The sequence below is a fragment of the Macrobrachium rosenbergii genome, chromosome 14, assembly GCF_040412425.1.
Source record: "Macrobrachium rosenbergii isolate ZJJX-2024 chromosome 14, ASM4041242v1, whole genome shotgun sequence".
Classification (NCBI taxonomy): domain Eukaryota; kingdom Metazoa; phylum Arthropoda; class Malacostraca; order Decapoda; family Palaemonidae; genus Macrobrachium; species Macrobrachium rosenbergii.
The window spans coordinates 32,164,178-32,183,435 of record NC_089754.1 but is presented as its reverse complement, the minus strand read 5'-3'; the positions used below and the strand labels follow the sequence as shown (position 1 = coordinate 32,183,435).

Sequence of the window (19,258 nt, the reverse complement as noted above, 5' to 3'; positions counted from 1 at the left end):
TCTTCTTACACATTTCGAACCTGTTGGATAACGAGTCATAAGTGTAACTGAAAAATGCTGACTAAGCATATTGTGGCTATTCCCCAAGTTCTGTTGTTTGCTCTGTCAACTATCATATCTTCTTATAACGATTATCACTTCAAGAAATAGTCTGGTGAGGAACTGTTTCAAGTATCTGCTGAGAATGACACAAGACTTATCACACCAAAGCTGAAACTGTTTTCCCCTCAGAATCCTTCTCTCACCTGCATGCTTGACAAGCCCTCCTGTTCTGGCGGATCTCACATCCTCCGCCGTGGACGCAGAGGAAGGTCTCCCAGGACTCGCTTTGGATGCTCCTGCGGAAGAACGACTTGCAGGAGTCACAGCAGAGGCCTCCGAAGTGGTAGCATTTTGCCATGTCTCCACAGACACCACATACCTGAAGGAGGAAGGTAGTATTCGAGTGTGGTGTGTTTACTTGGGAAAGAACGTTTCATATAAGCCTGTCTAAGGCATGATTAGATTGCTAAACTCCCTGTGAAGGATCATTAGTGACTGAAACAAAAATGTCTGCCTAGAAAACTTGTCTGTCTGTCTGAAAAGACAAAGGATTTAAGAATTCAGACACCGCAGCGATATTTTTTCAGGGTAACAAACTCTTCACTCTTTCAGGTACTCGCTGCCATTTCTTAGTACAAATCTCGTAAAGATTTCGTCTTTTCTAGAAATAAGGTGTTGGTTTCATACCAAAGACAAAATTTGGAAAGGTAAAACTCAGCTTTTGTTTCCTGAGTAACAGTTGGTCTACAGTTTTCCAAAACTGTCTGGGTTATTTGACTGATTTCTAAACATCCACCGAAGTATAAAGTCAAAGATATAGATGATGGAAGATTCAGTGAAAAGCCTGAGATTCTCACTGAAGAAATGCTGAAAGTTCATAATTTATCTAAGACTATTTTTTATAGTTCTTCAGTAATATCTACTTGACTTTCATCTTAATAGTTATCTACCATTCTTAGGAATATATCTTTTGCTTCTACTGACATTAAAATCAGTAATTTACAGATATCTGAAATTAAAATTTGTAATTTAAAATCTGTAATTTACCTAGACCTGAAAATAAAATCAGTAATTTACAGAAATGTGAAGTTAAAATCAGTAATTTACAAATATCAGAGATTCTAAATATATATAATTTACCATCTTTAATTTACAGAAATCTGATAGTAATATAAGTAATTTACGAATATCTGAAATTAAAATCTGTAAATTATAATCTGTAATTTACAGAAATCTAAAATAAATATCAGTAATCCAAAGCTTTATGAAATTAAAATCTGTAATTCACAGAAATCAGAGATAAATATCAGTAATTTCAAGGTGTCTAAAATAAAAGCATGTGATTTACTGAAATCTGAAATAAATATCAGTATTTTACAGCTACCTGAAAACTAAAGTCTGTAATTTACAGATATCTGCAATGAGAATCAGTAATTTACAGATATCTGAAATTAAAAGCTGTAATCTATAGAAATCTGAAATTAAAATAAGTAATTTACAGAAAATGAAATATCAGTAATTTTCAGAAAGCTGAAATAAATATCAATAATTTACAGATAATTGAAATTAAAATATATATAATTCCCAGGTACTCGAGAGACGTTCTTTGTTGACAACTGCATAATTTAGTCAAGAATATCCTATGGACAACGGACCTTACGTTCTTCCTTCTCGTCTTCGCGAGAGTCGTTCATGAGTTCTTCTTCTTGCGATCGTTCTTCCATATCCTCCGTTACAGGAGTGTCTTCTCTCGGTATGACGTCACCGCTAATGTCACTGTGTTCACTGGCCATATTTTTCTTGTATGTTTCTGAAAGAAGAGAATATTTGATATTAGCTTAGAATACGTAGATCGTTATTGTTTGTTTTCAGAACTCGGAGGAATCTCTCTCTCTCTCTCTCTCTTCTACATGCTTGAGTAATTTTTTTTTGAACAATGCTTCATTACAATATCTGCATGCTAAATGCATGTTAAAACAATCTAAAGGGTTTTATCAGTTTTTTTGTTTAATTTAGCAAGTACAGTCTAAGTGAATTATCAAGAATGAATCTTAATACACAACACTAAGGTGTCAATGAGGCAATGTGTTCATTTGGCATTCATTGCAAGAGCTTTTTGTTGATAAATGGCTAAATCAATATAAAACATTTTTAAACAAATGTCATTAGCAGAATTCTCTTTGATCACGAATGGACGTTTGGGAGGAATCAAGGACGGTTAGCTGAACAGTTCTCCAAATTAATATTTTTCCATCTGTCGTGACCGTTAACAAGGTAATCTGACCGTTCATTACACGGGGACTGACAGGTCAATGTGTTTATATGAAATTCCTTCCAGGGAGCGAGGAAAATATGGGACAAAAGTGACCTGTTTATTCCAGGAAGAAATCGGTCAATAGGATAATACTACACGACCATTTCTTTCACGGGGCGAAACTCGGGTATGGAATAACTGACATTTTAATTATGAAAGGAGAAATGACAGGATTATATGTAATATCTCTGTCGACTGGATGAGTTTCTGTCAGTGGAGACTGTCGGTGGGATAATCTGACAGTTTTAACCATGAGATCATCCGACATTTATTAACATCAGGGAGTGAGACACTTTATAACCTTATATTTTTAGTTTTCTGTAAAAGAAAACTATTGTGCCGGCTTTGTCTGTCCATCCGCACTTTTCTTTCTGTCCGCCCTCAGATCTTAAAAACTACCGAGGCTAGAGGGCTGCAAATTGGTATGTTGATCATCCACCCTCCAATCACCAAACACCAAATTGCGGCCCTCTAGGCTCAGTAGTTTTTATTTTATTTAAGCTTAAAGTTAGCCATAATCGTGCTTCTGGCAACTATATAGGACAGGCAACCACCGGGCTGTGGTTAAAGTTTCATGGTCCACGGTTTATACAGCATTATACCGAGACCACCGAAAGATAAATCTATTTCCGGTGGCCTTGATAATACGCTAAGCGGCTGTACAGAAAACTCGATTGCGCCGAAGAAACTTCGGCGCATTTCTTTTACAGCGTGCGACTTTGGCTGATAGGAACGCAGTCTGTGAGATAATCTGACTGGTCCACGGTCACAAAAAAAGTACATCAACTTTTGTCTAACTCTTTTGATTAATTGATATAATTGGACAAAATGAAAACAACAGAATATGGTCCAGCAATCTAAATTAGCGTCTTACAAGTTTACAGTGAGTTAGGATATGAGTAGCATCAGACAACAAGATAAAATTCCATTACAGAAATGATACTCGAACACCGCTTTTGATATTCGTGTATCTGTGCATTGGGATTATCTAGCTTCCCTAACTGACGGTGCATCAGTTAAAAACATTTATTTTCTGTTGAGTTGCACCGCTGAGAGGTAAAAATGGTCATTCCAAGATGACAACCCAAGCGCTGGAGTGTCCTGCAATTTCCAGTTTTTTGGGGAAGCGTCATTGCCTCTGGACCCAACCTATAATGGTTCTGGAAATATTGCACCACTGTCTTGCTGCAGGTCAATCACAGAAAATTCGCTGTGATCGAAGGAATTACATGTTATTTGGCAGACTAGCTGCCATCAGGAGATGCAACTTTTGTTGCTAATTTTTACCAATACTGTTGCCGTGTGGCTAATCTTGCTGTATACGTTATCTACAAAACAACTTCGAAATAAGACTTAAAATATTATTATTATTATTATTATTATTATTATTCAGAAGGTGGACCCTTATTATTATTATTATTCAGAAGGTGAACAAGCTGAACAAGCAGGGGCCGCTGACTTGAAATTCAAGCTTCCAAAGAATATAATGGTGTTCATCTGAAAGAATATCTACGTGTCGCAAAACTTATTCGTTTTGGACACAACAAGGGTCCTCAAGCCCGGGCACATTCCAGCCACCTTCGCCATTCCAGCGAGATAAACACAAAATCAATAGAGAATATCTACAAAAGGACTGCAGAATCTGTGGACTCATGATTAGCTTGCACCTGGATCAATTAATCATATTCCAGCGAAGGTGCAGTTGCTTCCAGGACCAGCAAGTTAAGAGTCGCATGGAAAACCCGTCTTGCCATGAACATGGAAGGTCTTGCTTTAGTTATTTGTGCTGGAAATGCAGACACCCGAAAGTTATTGCGCTAACAGTTCTGGGGATAAATAATGTGTCTGTGATATAAGAGATAGTTATGCTCATTTCAGTTCTCAAGTTATAGTCTGGAAATGACTATAAATCCGTATTCACTGGGACACTAATAAAGGCACCATTAATGTGTCCATAAATAAAAGAATTTGAACGCGGTTCATATTGGTTTGCTCGGGAGGTTCACCAGATTTAAAGTTTTCGAATATCTCCCCAAATAAAACTTCAGAACGCATCTGACCCACGGAAATGAAAGCTTCAGAATTCTACCCTTAAAATTGCCTACATTCAGAGACGCGACAACCTTTCTCAACCGGAAAGCCTAATAACGTAGTCTGCGAATTATAAGTGAAAAGTCGAGTCTCCCTCTTTCACTGCTTGCGAGTAATGCCTGTTGCTCATGTTGTTTATTTCTCAGATGTCTATGTCTTTTTGATTTTCTAATAGTCTTTTTATTAATAATGAACTAATTAAGGAATCAATTAATATTTTTCGTCCCTTAATTGGTCAAATTAATGAACAGGTTATTTTGTCTCTCTTAAAAAAAACCTGTTTTACTCTGCATGAGCTTCAATGATAAAAGAAACTCCAAGCTCCGAATGAAAATGCGCATTTCTTACAACTTATTTGAAGACATTCTGACGGAAGTGCATAACCATCTCAAAGGAGATGAAGAAAGACCCAATCTCTTGATATTAAAAGGAACTTTAGTTGAAATTATCACCGAAAAGAAAAAATAAAAAGGACATAGAATTTTCTATTGTTTTCAAAATTTCACCCTCATAGATAATGTGTTTGTGTTAGTGTCAATACACAGTTATGTTTGTGCGTAAATATGTGTAGGTGCATTGTGTGTGTGTGTGTGTGTGTATATATATATATATATATATATATATATATATATATATATATATATATATATATATATATATATATACATATACATATACATACATACATACATACATACGTGCTTTTGTGTTTCATATTTGCACGTATGTATACACGAGTAAAGATACATGTGGCACGTGTATATAAACGGCATAAATGCAGGCAAAATACAACAATGAAATACTTGGAGAATTAAGTTTTGTTGACAGACGTATTCCAGAGATTTAATTCTTCTAGGTAAACGACTTGTTTTGGTTAGATATATCTATAACTTTAAATTTATGCACAGGTGTACCCTGCACCTTCATATTGCTTGCAAGCACAATATCAACACGTCAGAAGCCTTCACGCAAGGCAGGGCACCTGCATGCTAAATATCGACTGCGTGACTTCTTTGGGCTAGTGGAAAAGCGAGAGAGAGAAAGAGAGAAAGAATGGGGAGACAGGTAGTAATACTTCTTCTCACCTTGTAAGGCTGTAACCGTGGGTCCACGACGATCCAGAATGAGATGCTGTACCCTGGAACGCTGGAACACTCAGCTACGCCTTCCAGAGTCCCCAAGGAAACAATAATTTCGTCTGGGATTTTCCTTTTCCGTAATATTCTCGCGGGATACACAACGAGGAAAATTGGCTGTAAAATTTTTGCGTTGGATGCCTATCGTGTTAGATTTAAGGCAAAATTGAGACTGATTTCTTAACTTTTGGTATATATTCCATGATCTTTGTTGCGTTCGTCTTTGAAATCTTCCATGATTAAGGGTGATAATAATTTAGGAAGTGGTCTGCTTGGCTTGTTAAAATTGATGATTTTTGTTTTGACCAGCTTTCTATAAGAGAATTAACGAGAAGCGTTCGTCTGACAACTAAGAAAAAATCTAGAAATTGAAACCTAATTTTTTCTTGAGTAAAAAAAATGACAAAAAGATACAAAAAAAATTGATTACGTACCAAAATTTCCATTATTTTTAGTGCTATAATTTCCTTGTCTCTTTAATGATGGATACCTTCGTATATGTCTTTTGTGTGAGTGAACTTCCGGTTTTAACGTCTGGAATGGAGATGACGAGGCGCTGGATTAGGAAAAAGAGATACAATAATGACTGACAAAGCAATGTGATCATGATAACATAATGATTTTTATCGAATACTATTGTCGTCTGTCCCTGCTGTAAGCCAGGAAATATTCTGGATATACATATATATAAATATACATATATATATATATATATATATATATATATATATATATATATATATATATATATACATATAAATATTTACATATATATATAAATATATATATTATATATATATATATATATATATATATATATATATATATATATATATATATATATATATATATATATATATATATATATATATATATTCATATAAATATTTACATATATATATAAATATAAATATATATATATATATATAAATATATATATATATATATATATGCATATATTTATGTTAACACAAATACATTGCTAGTTTAGGAATTTCTTAACGAAATTGTGACAATAAACGTGTCTTTTTACAATACTATTGAAAATGGACAGGAAAAAAAATAAAGTATAACCACAGAGGAAGATGTTTTTCTCTAGGTGTGTTTAATATACTGCTGATATTCCGTAAACGTCTCCATAAATATTTTCTGACCAGTAATTGTCTGATGTATATGTTGACAATTTGCCTGATGTTATGATTTACAAAAGAAATGTAACATCCTTGTGTGAAAACGAAGTTAGAACGCATCTTTTCCTGATGTTGTCAACTTACAGAGTTTATGATTTTTTTGCTCGGGAGAACTCTCGAGAGTAGCGTTCGTTCTTGTGTGAATGCTAGTGAGGTTGCCACAAGGTTAGCCATTGGGGCCGTGCGATTAAAATGCGAGGTCCAAAGATGTCTTCGGGAGCCTTAGGCCATCCTAGTTTCAAAACAAAAACATACAGTACATGACGCACCGAGACTCTCAGGAAACAGATACAGTGCTTCTGATTCAAACGATGTTATTTGCATTTTTCAGAAGATACTTTTTCCTTGTCAGAGCTGTAATTAATAGTGTATGTAAGGCATCGCAAGCTTTCTAACCATATGTAACTGAAGTTTTTTCCTAATTTGTATATAGAATTATTAACCATTCTTCTGGTGTGAGAAACACATCTGACTGTATATAGACGTCCCTCTGTTTACCTCTAATGTCTAACGCTACTTTTCCGCTGGCAAGAGTTCTTGACCTGTCAGAGATTTTATGTCAATATCGGGTTTTATTTAATAGGAACCCCAACTGGTCAGTGGTTACGCCTTATACTGTTTCGAGAGTTTCACGGCTTTCTCACTCGCCTTTAGCAGTTGGTTTTTGGATTATCCTCGACGGTTGGAAGTGTCTATCATTGTGAGAAGGAAGTGGATGCCATGACTCGACATAAATAGAAACTACTGCCGTCTTCTGGTTACTTCACGTACGAAGCTCGCTCTCCTGATTCTAAGAAGAGATCCGGTAGCGACCAGACAACACATGAATAACATCCCACCCACCTTCCCCTTTTCCCTCCAACTCTTCCTCTTCCTTGCAAACCTCCTCTCCTCGTCGCCGACGTCCTTGGACCCTCGTCGTCGTCCTCCTTCTCCGTCTCACCCCCCTTCCCCTCAACAGTCACGCCCTCCTCCCCCAGTCTCCGACGCAACTGAATGTCCTCCATTACCGAAGTTTCAAGCGCTTCCAGCTGAAGGACAGACCTCGTCAACATCTCTGCACGGCCGAATCACGGAAGAGAATTCACCGTTACTCCGAAAGACCGAGCTACAGTTGACCTCCTGAAGGACAACACGGCATTTCAGTTACTCAACCCAAATGAGAAGTAACAAAAGGCAATTATTTGCAACTACTCAACACAGCTCCCTTTGGACCCTCTTCTAGAGCTCCCTATATTTTCGACGCCAAGAGGTGTGTAAACAAACACAAAGTACCTTCACGGAAGATCCTTGCCACCTTCAGAGGACCAGTCCCGGGATGCTACCGATATCAGCGTTATGGTCATTACCAGGACCGTTGCAGAGGGCCATGAAATTTGGGCCATCTGTAGCAAGAAACACGAGACAGGTGTGTCTGGACAAATTGAAAAAAGAGGAACCTACGACACCCAAGTGCCCCAACTGTTCTGAACCTCATCATGCGCGGTTCAAACGATACTGCGCCCGATTATCCCGCATCGCACAGTTGAAAGCAAGAACCAGTCAATCAAGACCACTTCCTGTAGCAGCACCGGCACCCTGACCAACGACACCCACATAACCACGGGCAGAAACATCCAAACAAGTGGTGGAAGCAGCCGACACACCCAACCCCTCTTCAATCTACTCCCAACCCTGAACCTCAAGCCTCCTTCATTCCTCCTCAACCTACTCCCAACCCCGACTTCGAACCCCACCGACGATAAGTGGATAATTCGTCTGATGATCTGATTGACGAATCTGACGACCAACATGGCGTTTCCAGCCCCGACGAGCTCCAAGGACTGCAGATCGTCTTTTTACCTCAGTAGTAGTTAATAATTTTGATTGACAATTATCCTGTTTCTCCCACTAAGGCTTTCTTTCCCCTTTCGGCCTCCTCACGTCTAACGACCGAATCCTTGATCTATCACTCTATCTTCCACTTAAGCTGTTACCTCTGCTCATTCCTGCCGGCTGAAAGGAGACAAAAACAAAAACATTATTATACTCTGACATTTTACAGTCCTCGTTAGAGGGGCAATCACAGGCCAAGTGCCATTAAATACTCTTGACAGCCCACAGTTCTTCCTGAGAGACGAAGGCAACCACACGTCTTCTCTTCAGTTTCGGCGAAAAAACTACCTTTTGTAAAACTAAGTAAAATTTCCTTCTCCTCCATCGATCCCTACTAAAAGATCGATGCTTTTTCTTTTCCTTCAAAGTAAGTTACATACGGTATTAAATCTCCGTAGATTTTCTGTTTTTCCGATTTTTCTCCGACGATAAATATTTCATTTTCCCTAATGGCTATCTACCTCTTGCCAGGACTCGCTACTATCGCTCTTTCTCCCATACTGACGGGTGCCTTAGGGCTCAAAGAGGTTTGTAACCTCGCCTGTTAACCTTTCATTTCATATCATTCCACTGGCACGATCGTATATCACAATAAAGAAAATCATGTTCATACCCTTTAATTTTTAGGTATACTCATCCTAAATGACTCGCGGGCTGCTCTATGAGCAAGAACCCTTGCTGGCATAAAGCCAACTTAATTATATATATATATATATATATATATATATATATATATATATATATATATATATATATATATATATAACTGGTTATATTGTCGTTTTTAGAAAACTTCAATTTAAGGAGGAACAGGATAGCCAGAAGACGTGGTAAAATTCCAAACATTATTATTTCTTAGAAATTAACAGAGGCACAGCCGAGCTTTCGGGAATACGTAACATTTCCCATCATCAGGGTCACTTATCTATGGAATTACATAAAAAATAAAAAATAAACAGTAAGAAAACTATACCGATTGACTAAATCTAAAAGTATTAAAACAGTTATATATAATTGACAACACTTTAAAATACATAATAATACAAAGTAAAAAAAAAAAGGAACATAAAAACCTAAGTTAACCAAGCAATAAGAAATCACGTAAGAGGGTTATTAAAGGTAAATCTGAAGTCAACATACGGATACAGATGGCTCAAGAATGACAATAATTTTCGTTTGATTACAATCGGAAGACTGTTCCGCGTGAAAGACACCCTCCCGGAGTTGATGCGTACCTGCATTGTTTACAAGTTTAATTGCCCAAAATGTAATTTTGGGACTTATGTGGTAATTTTGGGATGTACCAAGCGCCTACTTAAGGTGCGCATCGACTCTCATAGGGGTGTCAGCCACCGTACAGGCTTAGCTTTAAAAAAAAGAAAATAGTGCCATTAGACTTCATGCTATATCTTGCCACCATCACATACAATACAGTGATTTTCAAATACTTGGACAAACAAAAATAACCATTCGCTTCTCTTTTTAGAGTCCCTCCATATTAAACAACAATCACCAACACTCAATAGCCAAACCACCTCTGTTCCATTGTTCATTGCATAGTTTGCTTTTTTCTTTTTTGTTTTTTCCTCACACCATTTCACCCTCTTCCATTTACAGTCTTCTAACTCGCCCAGTTGTCATTTAACTACGACATGAACAGTAGGTTCTCCAGTATTTTGTACTTCATTATCATTTTTTTTATCATTTTGAATATTAATTGTTTTTTTTTTCTCTCTCTCTCTCTCAGTATCTATCTTCTCAGTGATTTTATTTGACGATTTCTGTTTGGTACGTGATTTCTTATTGCTTGGTTAACTTAGGTTTTTATGTTCCTTTTTTTTTTACTTTGTATTATTATGTATTTTAAAGTGTTGTCAATTATATATAACTGTTTTAATACTTTTAGATTTAGTCAATCGGTATAGTTTTCTTACTGTTTCTTTTTTATTTTTTATGTAATTCCATAGATAAGTGACCCTGATGATGGGAAATGTTACGTATTCCCGAAAGCTCGGCTGTGCCTCTGTTAATTTCTAAGAAATAATAATGTTTGGAATTTTACCACGTCTTCTGGCTATCCTGTTCCTCCTTATATATATATATATATATATATATATATATATATATATATATATATATATATATATATATATATATATATATATATATATATATATATATATATATATATATATATATATATATATATATATATATATATATATATATATATATATATATATATATATATATATATATATATATATATATATATATATATATATATATATATATACATTCAGAGGTGTAAGGGAAACGCCTTCATGCCTTTAGTGGTTTTGTTATACGACAATGACACAGCAACTTAGAGACATCATACGCCGTGTCTATAATAATGAGGCGGCATCTTAATCGCCGCCTCGTTATAAATATACAGCATATGATGTCTCTAAGTTGCTATGTTACTGTTGAATAATATAACAACCAACGCATGAACGCGTTTCCTTTACACCTCTGAATAGGTTTTATATATATAAATATATATATGAAGAAAAAAAGGGCCCATAAAAACACTATATACAGGTTGCAACCATATATTTTGGATACTACTACTGTGTTCCTGTTCATTGGTGAAATATGGACAAATATGTGACAAGGCCTATATATAAGGCATATGCAGGCGTGGCAGTACGACGTTGGCTGGATGTAGGTGAGATAGATTATATATATATATATATATATATATATATATATATATATATATATATATATATATATATATATATATATATATATATATATATATATATATACATAGCAGACAGGTTGATGAAGGAGTTACATCTTAGATGGTCCTTAAAATACATTTACTGCGACGTTTTAAAACACACAGGTTTCATTTTCAAGCTATAAAGACAAAAAACAATAAAATTAACATTAAAAGCGCTAAAATACAAATGCAAGACATAATACATTATATTTAGCAAAATTAAAACTAGTTGCTATATATAATGTATTATGTCTTGTATTTGTATTTTAGCGCTTTTAATGTTAATTTTATTGTTTTTTGTCTTTATAGCTTGAAAATGAAACCTTTGTGTTCTGAAACGTCATCTTAAATGTATATATGAAGGACCACCTGAGATGTACTTCCTCCTTCAACTGTCTTCTGTTGTTCATGATACTAGTAACCACCACATCTTAGAACGGTATTATATATATATATATATATATATATATATATATATATATATATATATATATATATATATATATATATATACAAATCAATATATATATATTACAATCATCATCACGTTTATCTTTTATTTTCCATTATTTTGCCGTCGAATCTTAACCTGCGTATTCTGAGGAACGAGGTCATAATGAACACTTGGGCACCTGTTTGCTTGATAATACTGCCCGCAGGCTCAAGCAGGACAACAAAGGAAAGGATTACTGTTTATCCGTACCCGAGAGATCTTTTTTTATGCGTCAGAATGGGATGGTCGGTGTTCGGTTGTCTGGGTAATGATGGAGTAGCTATCCCCCTGCTGAGCGTGTGACCTCGGGCGGCCATGTTGAAAGGTCTCGGTTCAGATCATAGTACTCAAGGCCAATACAGTATACTGTATTGGCCTTGATACTACTATACTGCGGAGACGAAGCACTACGGCAACTTTGTTTTTTTTTCTTTTGTTTAATTATAATAAGAATATGTTATTTTTTATAGGTAAATTAACCATCACTGTAAATATATTTCTAAATATTTCTATTCGGAGGTTTATTGTAGTTGAAGTACAGAATTTTGCATTCTAATCAGTATTACCTCAAATATTTATTATTATTATTATTATTATTTAATCAATATTATTATTATTATTATTATTATTATTATTATTATTATTACTATTATTATTATTATTATTATTATTATTATTATTATTATTACTTGACCCAATTTCTCTGAAAACAGGTTGACCTGAGCACTCCAACCATTGTAGTCCAGGCCTAAGCATCTGCTCCTGGATCTAAGCAATGTCTAGCATAAATGGTTCCTGCAAATTACAGGACTTTCTTTGCATACAGTTACTAAACACTAATTAAACACTAATGTACAATTATTAAACACTAACACTTACTACACAGTTACACTCAGTAAACACTCACACTTACTATACACTCACACTCAATAACACTAAACACTCTCTGAATACTCAACACTCACTATACATTAAATGCGCTAAACACTCATAAAACACTAGACACTCACTAAGCATTCACTACATACTCACTACACCCTAAACACTCACTAAAAATTCACTAAGCACTCACTATACACTAACTTAATCCTAAACATTTATTAAACACTAAACACTCTCTAAACATTCACTAAGCACTTGCTATACACTAAACATTCACTTAGTACTCACTATACTAAACACTCACTAACCATTCACTAAGCACTCGTTATACATTAAACACTCACTAAACCCTAAACACTCATTCATTAAATACTCACTAAACACTTACACACTAAACATTCACTGAACACCAGCAATCACAAAACATTCACTAAACCGTAAACACTCATCAAAAAATTCACTGAATACTTACACAGTAAACATTCACTAGACACTAGCATTCATTGAAAATTCATTAAACCATAAACACTCACTAAACACTTACACACTAATTCACTAAACTCTAAGCACTCAATAAACATTCACTGAATACCAATACACTAAACACTAACATTCACAAAACATTCACTAAACCCTAAACATCACTAAACATTCACTGAATACTTAAACACTAAACATTCACTAAAAACTTACTCATAAACATTCATTAAACCCTAAACACTCACTAAACATTTACTAAACACTTATTCATTAACATACAGGCTAAAAAAAATTCACAATTACACTAAGCCCCTGTTCAATTTGGACGGTTACCAGACCTTTCAAGATGGCCACAAGGCTCTGCAGCGCTGCCCCAGTGGAAGACCACCGAACTAAATGGTACTGGTATACAGGTTGCATCTCCAGATATTTACCCTCTATGCTTGAAGTCGGTTTGACTGTGTATGTATATAAGTATGTATGTATAGTATGTATATATGTATGTATGTATATTTATATATATATATATATATATATATATATATATATATATATATATATATATATATATATATATATATATATATATATAGTTTATAAATAGATTTTAATGGAACTTGGAGATAGAAGTCAAAGGGAAAGGTCACAAGATTTTTGCCACTTTAAGAATTTCATAGCCGGGGCCAAGTAAATGTAGAGTCCTTCTGACCACACTTCCCACCTGACTTAAGTTGACCAAAATTTGACTTTTACATTCATAGGCAAAGTTTGCACAGCTTTTGGTGGTTAAAATGTTTACAGCACTGTGGTAATTCCATGATAAGTTTGTTTACCAAATATTACACTTGAAGGTCAAATGTCAAGGTCTTAATTTCACGGTCTGATTACTTAATTACCTGCTACATAGCTGTGATATATTTTTCACATTACAATGGCAGTTTCATAATTACAGACTTTACCAAGTACGCCCTTTAAAAGACAAAGATCAAGACTACAGAACAGGTTACAATTAAAAGAGAAAACAATATGGGTTACATTATTTAGTAGCCTTGAAGAGGCAGGTCTACCATCTGATGAGTTCTTGCAAAAGCTTGATTAAATTCAACATTACCATCCTCTTCCAAATGAAGTTACTAGGTACCCAGAGCTGTAATTAAGTATTTATACTAAGACTTATCATTCATGATAGATGCAAATTTGAAAAAAAAATATAAAGTCTTCAAGGATTTCAACTGAATTTATGTTTCCCGACTGTTTATCTCTAGTAAGTTCAACTTGCCATCGCTAATTCGTCTTTTGCTTTCAGGTGAACAAGGCGAACCCAGAGGCTGTACTTGTAAACTCCCAAGGATTGAACATCTACCAGTCTATATACCCGTTTGGTCTCCAGACGGATCTGTTAAGGGTGAGGGTTCAGCTTCACAAGAAGGTGGTAGAGTTTCGATTTTTTTATTTTATACTTTTTAGTTTTGACAGAAATTGTAACAGATTTCTGACTGTAGTTAACGATTTTACGGGAGAGGGAAGGGGGAAGTGGGAAGGGTGAGGGGCAAGGGGGAAGGGAGGGAAGAGGGAAGGGGAGAGGGAGTAGGAAGGTGAGGGGAAGGAAATGTGAGGGAAAGGGGGAGGGGAAGGGAAGGGAGGTGAAGGGGATGGAAGAGGGAAGAGGATGGAAGGGGGGAAGGGAGGTAGAGGGGAAGGGGAGGTAGAAGGGAAGGGGAGGGGAAGGAAGATGGAAGGTGAGGAGGGGAATATGGAGGAGAGGGAGAAGGAAAGGGGAAGGGGAGGGAAGGGAAGGAGAGGAAAATATGGCGGGGGAGTGGGAGGGGGAAGTGGGAGGGGAAGTGAAGGGGGATGAAAGAGGGAAGGGGAGGGGAGGACATAGCTAAATTAACACTTAATCGTGTGCTCTGGAAGGGGAGGGGAGGGGGAACGGGGAGGGGAGGGTAGGGGAAGGGGAGGGAAGGTGGAAGTGGAGGGGGATGGATGAGCTAAGGGGAGGGGAGGACACAGCTAAATCAACCTTACCTTACAGACTTTACAGTTCGTTCGGGTTGCCCAAGGTCCCTCAGTGTGAGGCACCTTTGATGTCTACCAGAGAATTGCTAATGCATCTTCCGGTATATTTTGCATCTTCCAATCTTGGATGGTCTGGGATGCAGCTTTGATATTTGTCGAGCTTATTCTTAAACACATCTACACTCACTCCTGATATGTTCCTCAGATGAGCTGGTAATGCACTGAATAATCGCTGCATTATTGATGCTGGTGCGTAGTGGATTAATGTCCTGTGTGCTCTCCTTAGTTTTCCTTGTATAGTTTTGGGCACTATTAATCTACCTCTGCTTGCTCTTTCTGATATTTTTAGCTCCATGATGTTTTCGGTAATTCCTTTTATCTGTTTCCATGCCTGTATTATCATGTAGCGTTCGCTTCTCCTTTCGAGACTATATGATTTTAAGAATTGTAGTCTTTCCCAGTAGTCTAGGTCCTTACTTCTTCTATTCTAGCTGTAAAGGACCTTTGTACACTCTCTATTTGTGCAATATCCTTTTGGTAGCGTGGGTACCATATCATATTGCAATATTCAGTTGGACTACGTACATACGTTTTACAAAGCATAATCATGTGTTCAGCTTTTCTAGTTTTGAGGTGCCGGAACAACATTTCCATCTTTGCTTTGCATTTTGCCAATAGTATTGCTATTTGATCATTGCATAGCATATTCCTATTCAGCATCACACCAAGGTCTTTAACTGCTTCCTTATTTGTGATTGTCTCGTTATTATGTCCCTTATATGCATATAGCATTCCTTCTTTATCACCATAGTTTATTGATTCAAATTTATCAGAGTTAAATACCATCCTATTTACCTCTGCCCATTCATATACTTTGTTTAGGTCTTGTTGTAGCGAGTTCCTATCTTCATTACAAGTAATTTCTCTACTTATTCTTGTGTCATCGGCAAAACTTCTCACTACCGAGTCCTTAACATTACTGTCTATGTCTGCAATCATAATAACAAACAGCAATGCAGATTTCTCATCGTTTGCAATCACTATCTGTTTTCTGTTATGCAAAAATTCTTTTATCCATCTTCCTACTTTGTCCACAATATTATGTCTTCTAATTTTTTTAGCTAATATATTATGGTCTACCTTGTCAAAAGCTTTTGCAAAGTCTAGGTAAACCACATCTGTATCTTTTTCCTTTATCATATTTTTATATATGTTTCCATGGTGGACTAACAGTTGGGTTTGTGTACTTTTCCTGGGCGCAAAACCATGTTGTCCTATATTAAACAAACTATTTTTCATTAAATGTTTCATTATATTTTTCTTCATTATCCTTTCATACACTTTCATAATATGTGATGTTAGACTCACAGGCCTATAATTACTTGCCTCGAGTCTTGATCCACTTTTGAAAATAGGGGTAATATATATGCTAATTTATGTTCATCATAAATCTTGCCTGCATCTACTCTTTGTCTTAATAATATTGCGAGTGGCTTTGAGATAGAATGAACTACTTTCTTTAACAAAATGGCAGGGACGCCATCTGGTCCTGCTGCTGATCCATTTTTAATTTCATTAATAGCCTGCACAATATCAGTTTCATTAATATCTATGTCCGATAAATATTCACTATTTTCATTTCTTATTTCTGTATCATTATCTTCATTATCAATTCTAGGTGTAAATTCTCTCTTATATCTTTCTGCTAATATGTTGTCCATTTCCTTTTTCATTCATTAGTCGCCCTTCAATTCTTATAGGGCCTATTTCTACTCTTCTTTTATTCATCTTTTTGCATATGAGTAAAATATTTTGAAATTTCTGCTTGATATTTTTAGGGTCTTTTCTTCTAAGTCCCGTTTTCATTTGCTTTTGATTGTACAATCTTTTGTTCTGCATTTTCTATCTTACTTTTAGTTCCATCGCTTTCTCATCATGCATTCTTTTCTTTGGCAAGACCTTTTTTCCACTTTCTGATTTTCTGGAACAAGATCCTTCTGTCTCTTGGTATGTCCAGTGTCTGATGTTTACTTTTCTTCTTCTAAAATATTTTTCCACTATTTCCTCTAATATTTTATGTAATATATCCATAACTACCTGTATATTATCACTTACGAATATGTTTTCCCAGTCTTTGTTTAATTCTTCATTTATTTCAGACCATTTTATATTCTTACTATAGAAATTGTATTTTCCATATCCTTCCCATTTTCGTCTCTTGCTTATCTCTGTTTTCATGTGCTTTGGAACAGACTGTTAATTCTATGACATTATGGTCTGAAATACTCGTATTATACACTACTATTTCTTTAACATAGTTCACCTTGTTCACAAATACTAGGTCTAAAATATTATCCTTTCTTGTTGGCAGGTGATTTATTTGCTGAATGTTATGTTCTAGTAGCATATCTAATAGCTTTTCAAATTGCCTCTTATCTTCTGCACTGGGAAGGAGGAGGAAGCAGCTAAATCATGCATGTGATCCCATGCTCCAGGGGAGGGGGATCATGAGGGGAGAGGGAGGAGGGGAGGAGGGGAAGGGAAGGAAGATGGAAGAGGGAAAGCAGAGGATGGAAGAGGGGAGGGGAGGAGGGGAAGGAAGGGAAAGGGGGAGAGGAGGAGGTGACACCATCAAATTAACACTTGATTGCGTGCTTTGGAAGGGGTAGGGGGAGGACACAGCTAAATTTACACTTGATCGTGTGCTGGGGAGGGGAAAGGGGAAGTGGGATGGAAGAGAGAAGGGGGAGGGGTTATATAGAAAATAGACGCTACCGAGGAGTCATGTAAGGTTATATTGTCACCAGGATTGAGAGCATGCAAAATTTCAAGTCCATCAGACGAAGGGAACAGGTCGAAAATTGAGTTACAAGATGTGACCCAAACAGAGACAGACAGACAGACACAGAAGTCAAGTTACATAAAAACATGTAAAACTGGTCTTCAATACATTTTTCGTCAATCCAGGCAGGTAATATTGATGTGTTCTTGGAGATTTATTGGGAAAAATTACAAACTTTGGTTTTTCTGAAATTGGTTTTTTCCTTCTTCTAAGGGAATGGAATCAATACGAAGAAATAGTTCAGAGAAAAGTTACAGTTTTTCTGTTTGTGTATGCATATGTTAGTGTATTATATATATATATATATATATATATATATATATATATATATATATATATATATTATATATATATATATAATGTTACACAGAATGATCCTACAGTTATCTTACCTATAGTGTTGGTAGACATGGGTGAGCAGTCCTCTCACCCCCTCTCTCTGTCTCTCTCTCAAGTATACTAAACCCTAAATCTAATGTGTATAAATCAAACCTAGTTTACAAAATTAGTTTATTCTGGAAATCTAACATATGACAGGCGAAATGTAAACAGGCATGATAATATAAAGTTACTGAACCTCTTCCCCAAACACATTAAACAGTGTTTTCCAGTCTAACTTTTTATGTCTTATGTCACCATTTCACCTAAGTGGTCATTTTCCATAGCTGCCATGGGCATGTGCATGTGCATATGCATGACTATCAATGAACATGAAACATCTGTAGAGAGAGGTTATCTCCCATTAGTATTAAAACCAACTTAGTTCACATTAACACCATCACACCACATAGAAAGAAGTGTTAAAAGAAATGATAGCAAAACAATGAGGAACAAAAATGTGAAGTCTTTAATACTCACCCTTGCAGCAGGGAAACTTGAGCCCCAGAGACCTCAGAGTCCTTCTGACTTGGCTCCTCCAAAACGAATGTATCACATAATTCTCCAGCTTCCGGCACTTACCCTAAAAGCCATTCCTTATTAACACATAAACACAAAACCCCTTCTTCACGACACACCCATATCCGGATCTTAACCGGACAAAGCTTCTAACACATTCGATACAAAACGCTGGCCAGCACCTCCGCACACGTGTCGCTAACATGGCTGTATCTAAGGCAACCCTT

The 19,258-nt window shown here is 35.9% G+C and overlaps 1 protein-coding gene across 1 annotated transcript in view; it reads right to left on the bottom strand.

The window, feature by feature from the left end:
- Positions 1-19,258, bottom strand: part of LOC136845522 (transmembrane protease serine 9-like) — a 657,893-nt gene that overhangs the window by 87,589 nt on the left and 551,046 nt on the right. The window contains exon 8 of the mRNA XM_067115701.1: positions 1,698-1,852. The gene's annotated coding sequence lies outside the window, so the exon portion shown is untranslated. The remainder of the gene's footprint in view (positions 1-1,697; positions 1,853-19,258) is intronic.